At 34.4% G+C, this 18,568-nt stretch overlaps 1 protein-coding gene across 9 annotated transcripts in view; it reads left to right on the plus strand.

The window, feature by feature from the left end:
- LOC120424315 (glutamate-gated chloride channel) overlaps nt 1–18,568 on the plus strand; it is a 365,994-nt gene that overhangs the window by 113,831 nt on the left and 233,595 nt on the right. For all 9 annotated transcript variants that reach the window (XM_052711128.1, XM_052711125.1, XM_052711127.1 and 6 more), the window contains one exon: nt 7,481–7,503. The gene's annotated coding sequence lies outside the window, so the exon portion shown is untranslated. The remainder of the gene's footprint in view (nt 1–7,480; nt 7,504–18,568) is intronic.

Genomic DNA, 18,568 nt, shown 5'->3' on the forward strand with positions numbered 1-18,568 from the left:
CCACGTGGTTTATGAATGGTCCCTTTGATTGAGTTGGCGGAGCATGACCCATATGATAAATAATTAAATTAGTGATCTTCAAATATTGTATATCTTTGCAAAATTTCGAAAAACAACAAACGTAAGCGATTCCCCTAAAAGAAACAGCAGTTTATGGACCTTACCAGGAGAATAATAACCAAGACACTTGTGATAAATTTTTTATGCATTAAGTAGCAAAACCCAAACATCTTACCCAATGCTGATTCGTTCGTTTTATCTTCGAATCGACCTTTCTCTTCCCGTGTGGTCCCGCAACATTATTTAAATTGGTAAAAAAAATACCGAAAGCAAAGCGAAAACCAAGGAAAACCCTTGACTGCCGATAAGTCCCATCGGAGTTTCGACCCCGGGGTAAGAAGCGGGGGGTCATTATTTGGAATGGACCAATCGGCCGGAACGAGCAAATCGCAGCCTGGACAGACTGGGGTGGGGTCGTGGGGGAGAGGTCAACTCGCTAGGGATTTAATTTTACGGTCCTCTGAATAAATGACGAGTGATACTGTGTTTGCTGTTCTGATCAATTATGCAGCATCGATTGTGTGGGAGGATGAGGGAGGTCCTCTTTTGCTTCCGGAAGAAAGGACTGCAATTTCCCACTTTCGGGGTGATGATTTACCGATTAATTGAATATTAATTTTTAATCCGTCCACTGCACTGCAGAGTGAGGAAGGAAGCCACCCTTCGGGTGCACAATTATTAACTAGTTTGTATATGCAGATGTAAAAGTGATAATCTGTGAAATTGGTTTTTAATAAATGATCGATTGGATTGCAAATTAAATCCGATTTGGGCATTTTTACACCTCTTTTTAGTTGAACACCTATGAACAGTGAAAGCTACTTTATTGACAAAACCCGGGAAGATGAAAATGCTGCTGCAATGAAAAATTTAAATGAGAGTGAAATTTATAGCCCAACCTGTTTGAGGAATAGGCCCATCAGACTCCCCTCTTTCATTGATGGTGCAGTGAAGAAAGCAGCGATCGTAAAAGAGTTTATTGGCAATGCGCAACGAACCTAACAAAGGTGAACCATTTTTTTGCGCTATGGAAAGTGGATTGGGTTCTAAAGAGGATTTGGTTTCCAAATACTTATTCCAGAGAAAAAATAATCCTTCAATAAGTTAATTTTAAAATATTTTTGCATTCCTTACTGAAAGAAAACCACTCGGAAATAGATCTTAGCAATTCCCGAAAACATCGAAAAATTAAGTTAAACAATTTTTCGACCAATATTTCGACTTTTTGAAAAATCAGTATTGAATGAAAAAATTATAACTCGGTAAAAGATTTTTTGCTTGTTCTGGAAATTTCTGAAAAATTGACATTCGATGTCCCCTAAAACATGCAAAAAAAACATGATGTTTTTTTGAAAATTAATTTTTAGTGACAAAAAGTTAAATAAAAAATCACCAAAAAAAATTTACCGTGTAACATTTTTTCAGTGTAGTCCTTATCCATACCTGACCAATTCTCTCAGATTTCGGTCATTCATTTCATTCCAAATAATTCTCCATACAAATTTCGCAGCTGGCCATGATGAAAAAAATGATGTATGAAAATTCAAAAATCTGTATCTTTTGAAGGAATTTTTTGATCGATTTGGTGTCTTCGGCAAATTTGTAGGTATGGATATGGACGACACTGAAAAAAAATGATACAAGGTAAAAAAAAATTTGGTGATTTTTTATTTAACTTTTTGTCACTAAAACTTGATTTGCAAAAAAAAATTATTTAATTTTTTTTTATTTTTTGATATATTTTAGAGGACATCAAATGCCAACTTTTCAGAAATTTCCAGGTTGTGCAAAAAATCTTTGAGCGAGTTATGAATTTTTTAATCAATACTTATTTTTTTCGAAAAATCGAAAAATTGGTCGCAAAAATTTTTCAACTTGATTTTTCGATGTAAAATCAAATTTGCAATCAAAAAGTACTCTAGAAAAATGTTGATAAAGTGCACCGTTTTCAAGTTAAATCCATTATCAGGTGACTTTTTTAAAAATAGTCGCAGTTTTTCATTTTTTAAAATTGGTGCACATGTTTGCCCACTTTTGAATAATATATTTTTGAAAGGCTGAAAAAATTCTCTATATTTTGCATTTATGAACTTTGTTGATACGACCCTTAGTTGCTGAGATTTTTCCATGCAAAGATTTGAAAACAGGAAACACCAAAAATTCCTTCAAAAGATACAGATTTTTGAATTTTCATACATCAAAATTGTATGGAAAATTATATGGACAAACTAATGATGCATAATGGCTTCTTTGGGCATACCGAAGGCACCAAAAAAGTTTCAGTCAGATAAAAAAATACAAAAATTAAAATTTAAGAAAATTTTTGCGACAATATTTCGACTTTTTGAAAAATCAGTATTGATTTAGAAAATTATAACTTGGCCAAAGATTTTTTGCTTGTTCTGAAAATTTCTGAAAAGTTGGCATTCGATATCCCCTAAAACATGCAAAATAAACATAATGTTTTTTTGAAAATCAATTTTTAGTGACAAAAAGTTAAATTAAAAATCACCAAAAAAAAATTTACCGTGTATCATTTTTTCAGTGTAGTCCTTATTCATAGCTTTGCCGAAGACACCAAATCGATCAAAAAATTCCTTCAAAAGATACAGATTTTTTGTCATTTTTACATGGACAGCTGCCAAATTTGTATGGAAAATTATGTGGACAAACTGATGATGAAAAATGACTTCTTTGGGCATGCCGAAGGTACCAGAAAAATTTCAGCCGGATTTAAAAATACAAACATTAAAATTAAAAAAAAAACGATTTCATAGAGATTTTTTGCTCTCTTTTCATTTAAGTTGAACGTACAACACAACACTTTACTCAAGTCAAGTGAAAAAACACGATAGAAAAAATTCTGTCATGATTTTTTCTGATATTTAACCTCACCATAACTAGATTTAATTATTTCACATTGCTAGGAAAATTTGGTTTTCAATTTATAACTAATATCTCCTAAAATTCTCTCAAAATGAACCATCAGTTCACAGCTCCGGTCTGGCACTCCAAGTGGTGTGGTGTGGTATTGTGGTTAACCAGTTGGAAAACAATACCGACACAAATCCTACCCACACACTCACGTACCCAGTTAAGCCGACATGTCACTCCGCCAGTAAGTTCCGCACTCTTCTCTGATGTGTCCCAGCCCTGACATTGGGCCAACCACTTTCTGTGCAGCTGCCGGCGGGTGGTGTGACCCTATTCAAACTCACACCAAACCAACACTGTCTGATGTGTGTGTGTTCTGGAAAACCAATGACATGATGCGGCATGCAGCATTCCACAGCTTCCAGGGAATGGTCTGTTAGCTAAATGCTACATAATTCCACTTTTGACGCTCATCCCGAGGGGAATGATGACCATGAACGTGCACTCGAAAGTTATTGTTTGGTCAGGATGATTTTTTCATGAACGCAAAAATTTTTAAGAACTTAAATTCACATACAGAGCATTCATCGTAGTTACAATTTATCGAATCAGTTCTCCACCTGAACCATGATTATTCCCTCCGGAATCACTCCGTGCGGCGTCCTGTCAAATGAAATTCCAGCGGACATCCTAGAGCCTGTCAGGTTGCCAAAACGTATGACGGAATGCCTGCTGGCTCTCAGCCTTCCCGTCATCGTCACCGGCGGTCGTCAGCTGGCATGAGATTGCTTCTGGCTGCAGGAATTACATTGCGAGGGACTGTGGCCTGATGACCATACGTGTCTCGGGCGTTCCCAAACTTTTCCCTCCGTGTCAGCCACCGGGCGACGGGTGCGTGATCGGGATAGATTATTATGTACAAACTTGTTGTTGGACGGGTGGATAGCTGTGTGGCGGGATGAAATGCAATTCCCATCGAGCCAATTCAGCATGGTTTTGTGTGGATGACACGCCTCGAAATGACAGCAGCTGGCATTGGCTGACCAGAACGTTACTGGTGACGGATTTGGGACAGTTTGGAGACGGAGATAAAAAAAATCATTGAAAATGTGTTTTCAACTGAGGAAATCTTCAAGGAAGGCCGAAATTGGGACTTTTAAGCCATTCCAAAAAAAAAATGTTATTCGAAGAAATCTCGCAACTTTTTTCCTCTGTGTTACCCTTACTAGTTTGCTACGCATTTTGCTTGGTCCCCTGAGGAAACGTGCTGTCGGATTTGACGACGGATTGGATTTGAGTGCAATTTGGCGCGATGTCAAAATGAAATTTTGACCCAACCTTTTTGATGGGTGCCATGTGAATTTGATCTTTTGATACAGCAGATAAATGCATTTTACAACATTTCACGGCTAACATTGTTTGCATTAAATCTTTAGCTACATCAAACTTACAAAACTGGTTTAAAATTGAATATTTTAAACATATTTATTGATTTACAAAGCCATTTTATGCCAAATATTTTCCAAAGTATAGCCCCTTCAAAATTGTCTACAGACTCGGAAAAACCGGGGTAACATTTATTTTTTCAAAAAACTGACCCCTCTTCGATGTACGTGAAACTTTGTCCTAAGGGGTAACTTTTGGTCCTGATCATGAATCTGAACTCAATTTTTCGATATCCATGACAAAGCGGCTTTACGAACCCTTCCATTTTCGAACTTTCGAAAAAGACGTAAAATTGGTCGCCCGATTGATGGAGTACCCAGAATTAAAAAAAAAACGTATTTTGAGGCCGTTGCAAATGTTTTTCAAAGTTTATGTAGGACTTTTATAGATTTTATGTCTTTAAACTCTCATAATTTTGCTATTTTTGGCCATTATAGTATGAAAAAATAAGTTGTCTAATTATTCTTTTTTTATAATAAACATTGCGATATGAAAACAGTTTAGTATCTTTTAAAAATTAGAAGACCTGGTATAACATTCATTTTTTTCACATAGGACACAATTTTTTATTTCAATTTTTATTTAGCTCAAACTTTGTGGGTACCTTCCCAATGACCAAAAAATCATTGTTGTGTCATTGGTTCACCCATACAAACCTCCATACAAGATGTCAAATGTTCATACAAAAATGGTACGTAAATGTTCGAAAATTTGTAACTTTTGAAAGAACTTTCTGATCATTTTGCAGGTATTGTTGAAGACTATTCAGAAAAAAATGGTACACGGGTTTTTGTCGGTCATGAAATTATTTGTTTGACAAAAACATAATTTTCCAAAAAAAAACATGTTTTTTAAGATGTTTTAGAGGACAAATACCGTAAAACGGGGTGACTTTGATAGCCGGGGTGACTTTGATAGGTTTGCGATTTTTCCGCAAAATGAAGAGTACAATTAAAATACGTAAGGAATGGTTCAGAAACATGCTGACCGTGGTAGAGAAGTGTTCAAAGTACCTCATGAAAAACTTTTCATAAATTTTTGAAAAGTTTATAAAGTTAGTTAACTATAGTTAAGAAAATGTGGATGAAAGTCATTATTTTAAACTTCTCAAAGTGTCATGATTTTCTCAATGAACATGATTTTTAATTGGAAAACGGAATGCATTTTCGGATTCTTTGGACAATTTTCCAGTAGGAGAAGGTTAAATAAGTTTGTAAATAATAAATAATATGTGTTTTTGAAACACAATTAAAAAAAAATCTCCAAATTTACAGGCAAATTCAGTTGAACAAATTTCATGTAAAATGTGAAAACTTGTGATTCGTGCTTCGAATTCAGTTTAAAATGCAATATAAATCGATAATTTTATAAACAAAACTATTTTTATCAAATTTCAGGCAAAATTCCGACTTTTTAACAATTTTACCTAAAATTTATATGTATTTTGTTAAAAGGCTTATAAACATAGTTAACTAAATATAAACATTGATTTTTTTTCTTACAAACTATATCAACTACTTTAGTGATGGTACATTTAACTTACAAATAAAGTTTGAACATCTTAAATATGATTTTAACAAGAAAAACTATGACTATCAAAGTCACCCCGGAATTATAACTAAGAATTTTTAACGTAACTATTTTTCTAAACACTGTTGAAAAAACTTTTTTTCCAAAATAGTGCATGGACTTTGTGTGGCCTACCCCAGTACATGTTTTAAAAATAATAATCTTGAGAAAAACCTTACCTGTTGGAAAATATTCTAAAAACAAATTGAAATCCTATCAAAGTCACCCCGGTTTACGGTACCCGCAACTTTTGAGTTAAAGAGATGTATTGTCAAATATTTTGCCACCGAGCTATCAATTAAATCAAAATAATGTAATTTTATTTTTTTTATGTAAAATGGATTTCGCAATCAAGATGTACTTTAAAGATTTTTTGAGCAATTCTCTTCGGAATCGGTCTTTTTTCTTTAATTTTAATTTTGTTTTTTTATACCAGCTGAAACTTTTGTGGTGCCTTCGGTATGCCCAAAGAAGCCATTTTGCATCATAAGTTCGTTCATATAATTTTCCATACAAAAAAGATATGTGATAATTCAAAAATCTGTATCTTTTGAAGGAATTTTTTGATCGATTTGGTGTCTTTGGCAAAGTTGTAGGTATGGATATGGACTACACTAAAAAAATGATACACGGTAAAACAAATTTGGTGATTTTTGATTTCACTTTCTGTCACTAATTTGCAAAAAAAAACACTATTTTTTTTCATTTTTGGTATGTTTTAGAGGACATCAAATGTCAACTTTTCAGAAATTTACAAAATGGGCAAAAAATCATTGACCGAGTTATGATTTTTGGAATCAATACAGATTTTTTCAAAAAATCGAAATATTGGTCGCAAAAAATTTCAACTTTATTTTTCGATGTAAAATCAAATTTGAAATCAAAAAGTACTTGAGTGAATTTCTGATAAAGTGCACTGTTTTCAAGTTGTAGCCATTTTTAGGTAACATTTTTTAAATAGTCGCAGTTTTTAATTTTCTTAAATTAGTGCTCATGTTTGTCCACCTCTGAAAAAAATATTTTTGAAAAGCTGAGAAATTTTTTTATATTATGCTTTTCTGAACTTTGTTGATACGGCCCTTAGTTGCTGAGATATTGCCATACAAAGGTTAAAAACAGGAAAAATGATGTTTTCTAAGTCTCACCCAAACAACTCACCATTTTCTAATGTCGATATCTCAGCAACTAATGGTCTGATTTACAATGTTAAAATATGAAACATTCGTGAAATATTCCGTTTTTTTTTTTTTGGAAAAAATATATTTTAAAAATTTAAAATCAAGGTTAAAATTTCAAATGGGCCAAGGATTCAATATTACGCTTTTTTGAAATGTTAGTCTAAATTTTTTCATATTATTATCGAAAAGATCTAAAAATTAAACGATTGTTTAAATTTTTAACATTGAAAATATTTACCGAAAACCTCGTCCCGTTTCCCATATGTTTTCCTTATGCAATTAAAATGTTTATTGTAATTAAACACCATATAAAACTTGCAAAATCAAAAATATGTTCTTTTCCTTCTTTCCAGATTGCAGACATTGTGTGCAAAAGGTAAGTTTCCCCAAACCAACCACGCCAAAATGATTGCCTCCATTAGGGACCACCCAACACCCAAAAAATGTGTGTGTTTGCTGCTACCGAAAGATATAACATTTCGCCGCCATCGTGCTAACTTGTCGTACGTGCATTTTGGGCCAAATTGAGTTAAGAACGCCATTTTGTGCAGCTCACAATGCCTCATCTTTTGACCTTCACAGATCCTCAAAATTCGATTTCAATCCTGAGATATTCAATGAAAACCAAAAAAGCTCCGAAAATTTTTGTCACTCTACATATAAAAGAAGTTTCAATCCTGTCGTGCTATCTTGTCACTCCCTGAAAATTGATGTAAGTGTGACAAAGGGCAAAGGGATTTCAGGTCAGGATGCGTTTGACGCACGTACAAGTTAGACTACCGTAAACATTTTTAATTATAACTCGGGACTCCAGCAACCAACTTCAACCAAACATCGGGACAATGCACAGAATGGTCAGCCAAACAAAACGTGTTTGTTATTGTTTACATTGCGTGCTTTTGTTTTTGTTTATTCAAGGTCAAACATTTAAACGCGTTTTTCTCGGAACGTCAAAATGGCGGGTGCGACATGATAGCACGACGACGTCGATTTGGGCTTCGGCGAAATCATCACCGGTGTCGACGACGACGTACAAACTTTTGCAAATGTCTCCCCCGAGGAAACGCGCAACACATCATGGCCATTTTGAAATATTTCGAATGTGCCTCACACTGCCGGTCCCTCAGCATCGGGTCGTATTTTTTCCAACATATTAAAAGTTTTCCCCCCTCTTTTCCTCCCCTTCTGAAGATCTCTTTGGGGTCCGCAACCAACCCCTTAATACATCACAAGCCAATTCGGCTACTTTATGGCTTCGCCCGCCTCGATGTTTAATTTCCCCAAACGTTGGCATTTTCGTCACAAAAATCAGCCCGAAACTTTATCGTCTCCGCACCAGGAAAGTCCCATCTTGTCAAAACTGTGCGGCTGCTTCAAAATATCACTTTTTCGTTCGCTGCTCAAGCTTTCATCTTATCCGCAACCATTTCCCTCCGTGTCAGCCAAAACTTTCCAATCCGACACCTCCGGTCGAAAGCTGAGGCATCACGTAACCACCACCGGGGTTTTTTTTCTTAAATTTTTTCCTCCTTTGGTTGTGGAAATATGAAAAGTGAAGCTTTTTCTTCTTTGAAGGCGTTGCGTTCTTGGGGAAGGATTTTTCCTTCTATTTTGCTGCCGATGTGTGGGTGGATGTTTAGCAAAAGTTTGAAAACTTTTTTGCACATTCTCTTCCTTGGAACGATGAGTATGACCATCATTTGGGGAGGGGTCGTCACTAATGGGTTAAATTAAGGGTTGAAAATTTCACAGGAAACTTTGTGGCGAACGGATGAATTATAGGTTAATGGATTTTTTTTTTTCAATCGAATCACGGGATCTTTTTCTATTTCGCAGTATCGAATGGTTTTTTTTGGAATCATCATTGGTTATAGTTAATGCAATTAATGATTATTTTATCAAGAAATTATGCAAATATGTCTTAGTTTAATTGTCTTTGTCATCGTTTATCGCCGTAAATTACAATAATCCAACATATTTAACTAGTTAAAAAAACTTATTAAAAAAACCTTTTACACTTTTTTTGATCAATTTGAATTTGCATCTATTTTCACACTTAAATAATATTTGTGTAAAGAACTGAAATTGGTCTTTCGAGTGGTTCAATTTTAATAACTTGGAATGATTATCCATCAACATAACTTGTTTTTTCATTCAAAATCCATTTCTAAATCGATGTATCTGTGCTATCTAATGCTAACTAGATAGGAATCCCAGCAAGTTGTAAATATGTATTGGTGAACAAAGTGTTAAGCTGATGAAATTCAGCATAATTTATACACAACTGAAAATTTTCCTTAAAATATATATAAGAAAACATTCTCATATGAAATCAAAAATATGAAATTCAAAACTATTTTTCTGATAAAAACTTTAGTGCATTAAAGGCGTTTTTGAAATGAAATAAAATTAAAATCTATAATTTATCAAAAAGATAAAAAAGAAACTGACAAAAAAAATAACGTTTAAGTAAAACGGGACGCCATTTCTTGGACAACTTCTGTTCAACTGAAATTAATTTCTGATTCCGACAGATTGTTGCTTTCGTTCTATTTATCGTTTGCAACAAATGTATTTTTCCTTAAATTGCGCTTAAAACCTTAAGTTGCGGTATCAATATGACGCTGATTTCCCGTTTCACCTTGAGAATGTAAGGAAAGATCAGAATTTGGAAATCAAATACTACTTGGGTCAAAATAGAAAAAAAATATTTCGTGTGGCTGTATTTTAGAAACTAGACATAAAGTCTTCAACGCAAATGAGACACATTTAAAAATAAAGACATTTCGCAAAATAATGTAATCTAAGATATGGAAAATAAAAAAAGAAAGAAGGAAAATGGAGAGCTTTATCTAAACTTGATAGCAATCTCATCTTCACATCACAAAATGAAGTCAAAATTCTTTTGCATTTTTTTTTTTAAAAAATAAATAATACTTCGATTTTGTTTAGGGATTATTCCTCTGTAATTAAGCAGCATTTTTCGAAAATTTTAAATGCTGTTTTTAAACGTGAATTTCTCGAGTCTCGACTATCAAACCAAAGGTGTGCGTTCGAAGCCCACATGATTCCGTTCGTTTTTTGTTCATTTTCAAACAGGTGTTAAACAGATTGAATGTTGCATGAATTTTACCAAATTGAAAAATTTCATCCTCACTTAATTTATTTCTAAATTTATGCTAATACGAAATTGAATATGAAATTCAACACATTTTTTCTGATCGTGAAAAAAAATCCTGACCCATTTTTTATCATTAAAGTTTTTTAATGGAGCAAAATGTGCTTCCCGTGTTAGAAAATTGGCGTAAATATTAATTTTGAAAATATCAAGCTATCGGCCTGGCTTATTTATGTTTTCTATTTTATTTTAATTGAAAAATCTGATTTGCAGTCGATAATTAATTTAACAATTTAAAACTTGGTACACGGAGAAAAAAAAATCCCGAAATCGTGAACAAGCGTTCAAAGTGTTCAAATCCTATGGTACGATTTTTGAAAACGTACCATGGGATTTGAACACTTTGTTCGTGATTCTCATATTCATGAACGCTTGTTCACGATTTTGGGAACTCTTTTTTCTCCGTTTTTTTATAACGTAACGAAAAAAAATGTTTCACGATTTTTTTTTATTGTATAAATTTTGATTCTTGAGCTTAAGTATGACCCCTAAATACGTAAAGTTATTTAAAATTTTTACATCCCAAAAATGCATTTTACTATTTATTAAAATACGGTCGTAGAACTCGAATATTATGTTTAAAAAATTAAAAAAAAAACGAAAAAAAAGTATTTTGTTCGTGATTTGTTTTCCCGAAGTCCCATACAAACCTTCGGGTAATCGAAACTTCGGATTATAGAGGCTTCAGATAATCGAGTCTGAACTGTATACCTTACACAGAAAAAAATCAATTCCCGTAATCGTGAATTAAGTTCACGAATGTGAGATCCACGAAGGAATTTATTCATGAGTATGGTGCATTTGCACCATAAACGTGAATATATTCCTTCGTGGTTCTCATAATCGTGAACTGACTTCACGGTTTCGAGAATTGATTTTTTTCTGTGTAAGCTTTAGCTTTAGTGGACGCGGTGGAGTGAGATTCTGCAGAAATCAAGTTTTTTTTCAACAGAGATTTATTAAAATGATTACTGTCCAAGCAACTTTCAAGTACAATGAGTTGGAAATTTTCACAATTCGACAACTTTTGCTGAAATACGTTCAAACTTTGAATCAGATCAGCATCAATCGCGCTAATGGTTTACGTGATCTTCTAATGGCAGACTTTTCCTTTGTTCTACACTAAGGGAAAACGCAAAACCAATAAAACCTATTTTCGAGTGTGTGTGTGTGTGGTGTGGTAAACAGTCAACCTCACCCGCTCAAACCGTGGCCATTTAGCAGTCATTTGACTTGCCGAAAAGCTCGGGCCCCGTGATGATGATACACTTCTTTTGGTGGTGCGGTTGCGGTTACGTCAGAAATCACGTCCCCGCCATAAAGCGCCATCAAACGGGGCCCATTACCACCCCCCGTTGGGAGTGAGAAAGTCACGTGGTTGATGGGCGGTCATAATTTCATTCTCGAAAACCCCGCTTCCAACAAACACATAGGAGTATAATGTCTTCCCATTTCGGGAACGCGTCTAATGTGTAACGCTGATTCCTTAGACAAATATTTCAACGTCTTACGGAAAATTACTCTTTTCTTGAAAACATGAACTTTTCGCATCATTATTACGGTGGAAACCACAAGATAATCACGGGAATCGCATTTTTCTCATTACTTTATCAAACGTAGAAAGAGAGAACCCCTGCCCGTTCAAAATTCCGGACTCTTTCCTTCGAGCAACATTTTGCTCAATTTTATGCTTCGCTCCATTACGGAGCTGTCACCACCACAGTACTTTGCAAGCGTTTTTTTTTTGCATATTTATGAGCTCGCATGTTAATGTGACGTGTATGCATTTAAAATGATAAACGATACCAGCGCCAAAAACCCCCGTCTTGGGCCACCTTTGAACCCGGAGCTCATTACGGTAATGGTGGTTCTGGAGATGAGGTTGAGTTCAAAGAGCAGCGTGAAGCTGAAAATCATGGCGTTTTGATCATTCTCTGAAAACTTACATAAATTCGGAAAAAGTTGTTCAGAGCTCTTTTCGGGTTGTGTAAAACTTCGTTTCAAGGGGTAATTTTGGTCCCTGATCACGAATACGAGGTCCATTTTTCGATATTTTGTGACGGTGCACAGTGTGCAAAAACGGGTGAAATGTTTTCCTCGAATATCTTCAACTATTTAGAACTATTAGAAGTGCGGCAAACTACGGCAGTTGAAGATATTTGAGAAAAACAACCCAAAAATCACCAAACGATTCCTCGCAATTGTTTACATTAAAAATGATACTTTTGACAGGCAGAAATTGACGGCATCAAAAGATCCGTTTTTCACCCGTTTATGCCCACTGTGGCGGTGGGACGGAACGACCTCTATCATTTTGATCATTCGAAAAAAGACGTATTTTTTTCTTAATTTGCAGCCTGAAATGGTAATGAAAATCAAATAGAATGATTAGAAAGTAACAGCAACAAATAAAAAAGCTGATATTTTCAAAAAAGCTCTGACATTGAAAATCTGATCATTAGTTGCAGAAAGGTAAAATGGGTAGCTCATAGAAAAACTTTTTTTTTCATTTTTTATGGTCCGTATCCCATCAACTAACTGCAAGATCATCTTATTTCATATAGGTACTTCATAATTGAATTTGCAAGTATGTTTCTCAGCTTTGCAGAGATTTTTTCAATGGTGGTTTGACTTCATAAATTACTTTGAAAACACAAAAACTTTGAGTCTTATAGTTGGTAGAACTTTAAAATTGTGTGTTTTATCAGACATATTTTTTTTTTTGCACTTTCATTAAATAAAAACGATACGTTCAAGAACCATTTTTCAAAATGGAATTTTGCGCTGTAAAAAAATGTAACACAAAAGATGTTTTTTTCGTCACATGAAATTTATAACAAAACTCATTTAATGAATGCAATTTTAAGTAACAAAAAGTAAAAAAAAATATTTTTAAGACACTTGTTATCAACCAACAACTTTGCGAAGAAGAAACCAAATAATCTTTAGCATTTCTTCTGTTTGATTTATAAAACTACCAACTGGAGTGTTAGGTGCGGTATGTCCACGCATTCTTCCTCCCCTGTGGATTTTTTGAAATGTGACTCGATTACAGAATTCTTTTTAAAGAAAAAACAACGTAGTAGGGCTTGGTGCTTTATTTTTTGTAATTCATTTTCGGGTAATTTGGGATGTACTGAAATTATTAGTATTGTCTATCACACCATTTTTTACTGAAATTTTAACTAAATTTTTATCTACTATAATTTTAGTATACGATTCAGTAATTTAGACTTTACTAGATTCTCAGTTAACTAAGATTTATCACTTTGAAAATTACTGAAATTTCAGTAAAATGGTCAAATGACAAATTTTTGTGCTGAAATTTCAGTAATTTTCTTGCGTCAGATTGTGAAGAACGATTGCTGAAGAACGAGTGCTGAAGAACGTTGCTGGTATTTTTGTTGTCAAGATTTGACATTTGTTGCCTTTTAAAATGTTTCCAATGCATTAATGCTATATTTCTGTAATCACATTTGAAATAAAAAAAAATATCATGGAAATATAATTTTTATCATATATTTCTCCAATCCTGGTTATGTTGTGGCGTGCCTGATTATTGTTTTTCGTTTCGAAAAAAGTTGATGGTTTGGAAAATTCCTCAAACCTAAAAAAAACTGGTTAGCATAGGGGCTAGAGCGTCCAATTTTCCCGAGTTTTGAATTTCCCGGAAAACGGAAAACATATTTTTAAGATCCCGAAAATTCACGGAATCGCAATTTTTTTTTTAAATAGCCTTAAAAACTATTTCCACTACATTTGTTAAGTTTTTAAAGCTTAAATTCGATGAATCATATGATAACCATTATGTAAAGCTATGTTAGGCTTTGAGACAATTTGAATATGGATAGCAGTTTTTTATACATTTTAGAATTTTTGTTTAAAATTGGTTTAATGTACATTGCTGTGCCTTTTGATTTTAAATCAATCTTAATTCTATATCTAATGTGATTGGCATTCAATATGTTTTCAACCACAAAAAATATTTTTTAAATGATTAGAAAAGCTTGTCTTAAAAAATATTAAAAAACGACTCAAAAGATAAAGAAATCAAGAAAGTGTATGTAAATTTAGGAATTTATTGTTTTCTATAACACATAGTTTACAAATTATCTTTCATCTATGTTCAAGTCACTATCGCCAATTAGGGCAAATGGAGACAAAAGTCTATCTGATTAGGGACAGTATGTATTACAGCATAAAATTTCGAAATCGGTGTACTAATTTTGTTGTTCGGTGCCTGTTTTAACCAAAATCGTTCAAACTTATCAAAACTTTGGGCAAAATTAAAAGGGACATCACATTCCGTTACAAGTGTCCTTTTTCGTCCCAAATTTCGACAGATAAGGAACAGTGATAAAAAAATAAAATTTATTTCGAATAAAAACCATTATTTTACGTAAACTACCTGTCTTTAAAAAAATATGAAATTTCAAATAAAATAATAGAACAAATATATGCATTTTGCGGATATGATAAATTTTATTATTTTGTCTAGTAATAATAAATAGCAACTTTAAAAAATGTTTAAACTATTTGGTCATACAAATTTCAATTTCCAGACGAAATTATTTTTTTTAAATAATTTTGGGAAACCGGGACAAATTATTTAAAAAAAAATTCTGGTATTTAGGAATTCGCACCCAGTCATGAAGTATTCCAGCCAGTGCTTGCGAAATTTCGACTTTGTTTGTAATAGCTGACGGATCACTCCAATCGTCTTCACCACGACAACCTGATTTTTACATTCTACTTTCGTTCGTTTCACGCACAAAGGAATGAGTGCTACGCAAAGTCACTCACACAATCATTGACTTCCCTCCAGGAAAAAAATCGCTTAGAGAGCGGTCATTGGACATTCTACCGAGATTCCGGTCATCTCTCCAATGATACACACTAAAAAAATATGAAAGTTACACTTCACATAATTCGGAAACTGACAGAAAAATAGATCATGTAATCACAAATTTAACATAATATTACATCTCGTGAAACCTAATTATCATCAGAACCATAAAAAAATAGATTTGCAATAAAATGTGAGAAGCGTTTGAAAATCACCACAAATTTGATGTAATTTTATATCTCAGACGATGCACATAACTGGAGCATCACATTGAACAGAATATTCAATCATCTTACTCAATTTTACATTCAACGGATGGCAAATTTACCCACTTTCAACTGAGAAAATGGTTCCTCGCAGCGCAGCGTGCATAAACGTCAACGTCAGCCATTTTGCGTTGCAAAACAAAGCGAACGCTTCTCAAGCAGAACATTTATTTTTATTTACGGGTTTTAAAACCATTTTCTAGTGTATTTCTCGTAAAATTTTGATAGAGGTCACCGTGAAAATCTACCGGCAACCCTGAGCGCATTAGAATCGAAAAATTTAGGTCGCTGTGACCAGATTAAACTTGACGGATTGAATTTTTTACTTTAGAAATCGAACTTCTCGCCAAATCGAATCAAAATCGTCTCCGGAGGGCCGTTCAAACTGTCTTTTCAACAAGCAGTTTTTGGTGTTTATCTTAAGGTAGGATAGTTCTAATTGAAGTAGCTTCTTTACTAACTGTTTCATTCAACAGGATCCAAATGATAAACACTGTCAAATGCCCATCAGCATTGAGTGCCAGCAGGATCCGGAAGGGCAGTTTTCAAAATATTGGGACGCACCAAACCACTTCAAGAAATCGCAATAATTCTGGTGGAACAACATGAGACAAACGTGTAGTGAATCTGCGGTTGTAACTGCAGTCACCCCTCCCGCACGGGAGAAGTTCATGTGAAAAATTTGAAGAGGATTATCACGATCAGCGGCTTGGACCAACCAAGAGGAAGAAGCCAGCACCAGATTCCTGCATGTAGTTGTTATCTGAAAAAGTTACTGATGCAAGATTAACATCAACTTTTGGCGTTTCCCGGTGGAATGATCCGAAAGTGATTGTAAAATGTCAGATGATGTCAGTCTGAGGTTCGTTCATGGTGCCGTGATGAAATCTGACGATGTGAAATAAGTGACAAATGAAGATCAATGTTTTGTATTCATGCAAACGTGGAAATAAATAATGATTTTTAATGTATTTAGCTTGTGTGGAATTATTTAACTCATAACCTAGAAATCGTGCACTGCTATCTAAATCATCCCAGTGAAATTACGTCAATTTGAAATTTACATCAACGTAATTTTGATTCATGTAAAATTCAATGCGGCAGAAAGCTTCGGAAAGGTCGTGTAATTTTCAAATCGGATGGAATTTTGTGTCAAAAGGAACGCTCCAGTTATGTGCATCAAAGAAACAGAAAATTACACGATTTTTTTTAGGTGTGTAGCAATCATATGACTTCTGTCTCCACGCAGCATACACTAGGCAGAGAGAGACAAAAACGAGAGAAAGAGAAAGAGCACGTTGTTTCGTTTGGGCTGCTGCTTGAGTGGTGCTGATGTTTCGTTCGTTTCGTCTTCGTTCGTTCGTTCACCGACCCTCGCTAAAAGCTAGTATGCAGATCGGGACGGAAGGGGGTCAAGAAACAGCTTTACGAACAGCAGAACAAATGAGAGGCAGCGATTTCTTGGGGCTTTTCTTCACCCTCTATGGCTTGCTTTCACTGCCGCTGCTGCCCATTTGATTTTTTTCTTGACCGGTTCCTTCCGAAGTGCGTATACCGTTTAAGAGCGAGTTTTTCACCAATGTGTAACAGGTCGTATCGTAAATGTGCCATAGACATCCAGGATTGGTTTGACTTTTTCTCATAGCTTTTGCAAATTATTGTTAAAAATGGATTTTTTAAAACCCTAATATCTTTTTGCAACAGCCTCCAACACCCATACTACCATGGGTCAAAAGATAAGTAATTTGATGGACTAGAAGCCTACGGTACTAACTTTTTGGCCAATCGCAGTTTTTCTCATAGTTTTCGATTTTTCTAGAAAAAACATTCTACAACGTTAGTTTTTGCCTTATAGGCCGCCATAGCGGCACTTTTTGGTCTCAATTTTATCATATTCGGAATCCTCGGACAATTTCACGTAAGTTAGAAGTATTGGAGTTGTAAATTTGATTGGAAAAATTGCCATTTAGAATGAATTAAAATATTTTTCAACAATTGGTTGGATTAGGGATAAAACAGGTTTTCGCCTACTTGATACAGCATTTGACGTATTGATCACAAGGTTAATAAGATCTATTTCTTTTTTCAAAAATGTTTCATTTAATATTTTTTTAAATCAAAATTACAACTCCAATGCTTTTAACTTACGTGAAGTTGTCCGAGGATTCCAAATATGATAAAATTGAGACCAAAAAAGCCGTCTTCTTGGCCTACAGGGCAAAACCTAACGTTGCCGAATCTTTGTTCTAGAAAAATCGAAAAACTATGAGAAAAACTGTGATTGGCCAAAAAGTTAATACCGTAGGCTTCTAGTCCATGAAATTACCTATCTTTTGACCCATGGGAGTATGGGTGTTGGAGGCTGATGCAAAAAGATATTAAGGTTTAAAAAAATCAATTTTAAACAGTACTTTGCAAAAGCTATGAGAAAAAGTTAAACCAATCCTAGATGTTTTGAAATGCTTCAAAAGACCTTTCGAATGCATCTAAGAGAGTTGGAATTGATTTTTTATTTTTTCGACCTCAAACTTCAAAGCCCGTTTTACCTCACTTCCCTTTGTCGTAGAGGGCTCATATTTGGCATGAGTTCATCTCATGTATAGACAAACAAACGCTGAAAGTTTCATCCAAATCGGAGCACCTCAATACGACCTCTAGAACAAACCGAGCAATATTTACAAATATTGCCTCCTAAGCAATGTCGATCATGATAGGCGTTGTATGTCAGCGATTAAATATCGTTTTGGAAAATGATCGCTGACAGAAAGTTCTATCGAATATCGAGCAACCCCGTTCAGTGATAAATCCCTTTTCAAGCATTGATTCTACCAGAGCTGGTTCTGCCTGAATCCTACTAGAACGGTTGAACATATCTGCTAGAATGCTGTATGAATATACTGCTCTTTAAAAACTCTGCTAGAATCCTGCTAGAACGACGCGTCGTGAATGGGCGGTTTTGGAAAATTTCCGGGAAAGACGCTCTAATCCAGGCTTTTGTTTTTTATTATTCATTTTTCAAACTTTTAATTCCGAAAGTCACTTAAGAAAATTTAAAACATCAAGCAACACACTTGAAAGACGATTTCAGTTTTACAGATTTACTGTTACTGATTTCTCAGCAATGTTTTCGTTCATTGCCGAATTTCAGCAA

Source organism: Culex pipiens, chromosome 3 (genome assembly GCF_016801865.2).
Source record: "Culex pipiens pallens isolate TS chromosome 3, TS_CPP_V2, whole genome shotgun sequence".
NCBI lineage: Eukaryota > Metazoa > Arthropoda > Insecta > Diptera > Culicidae > Culex > Culex pipiens.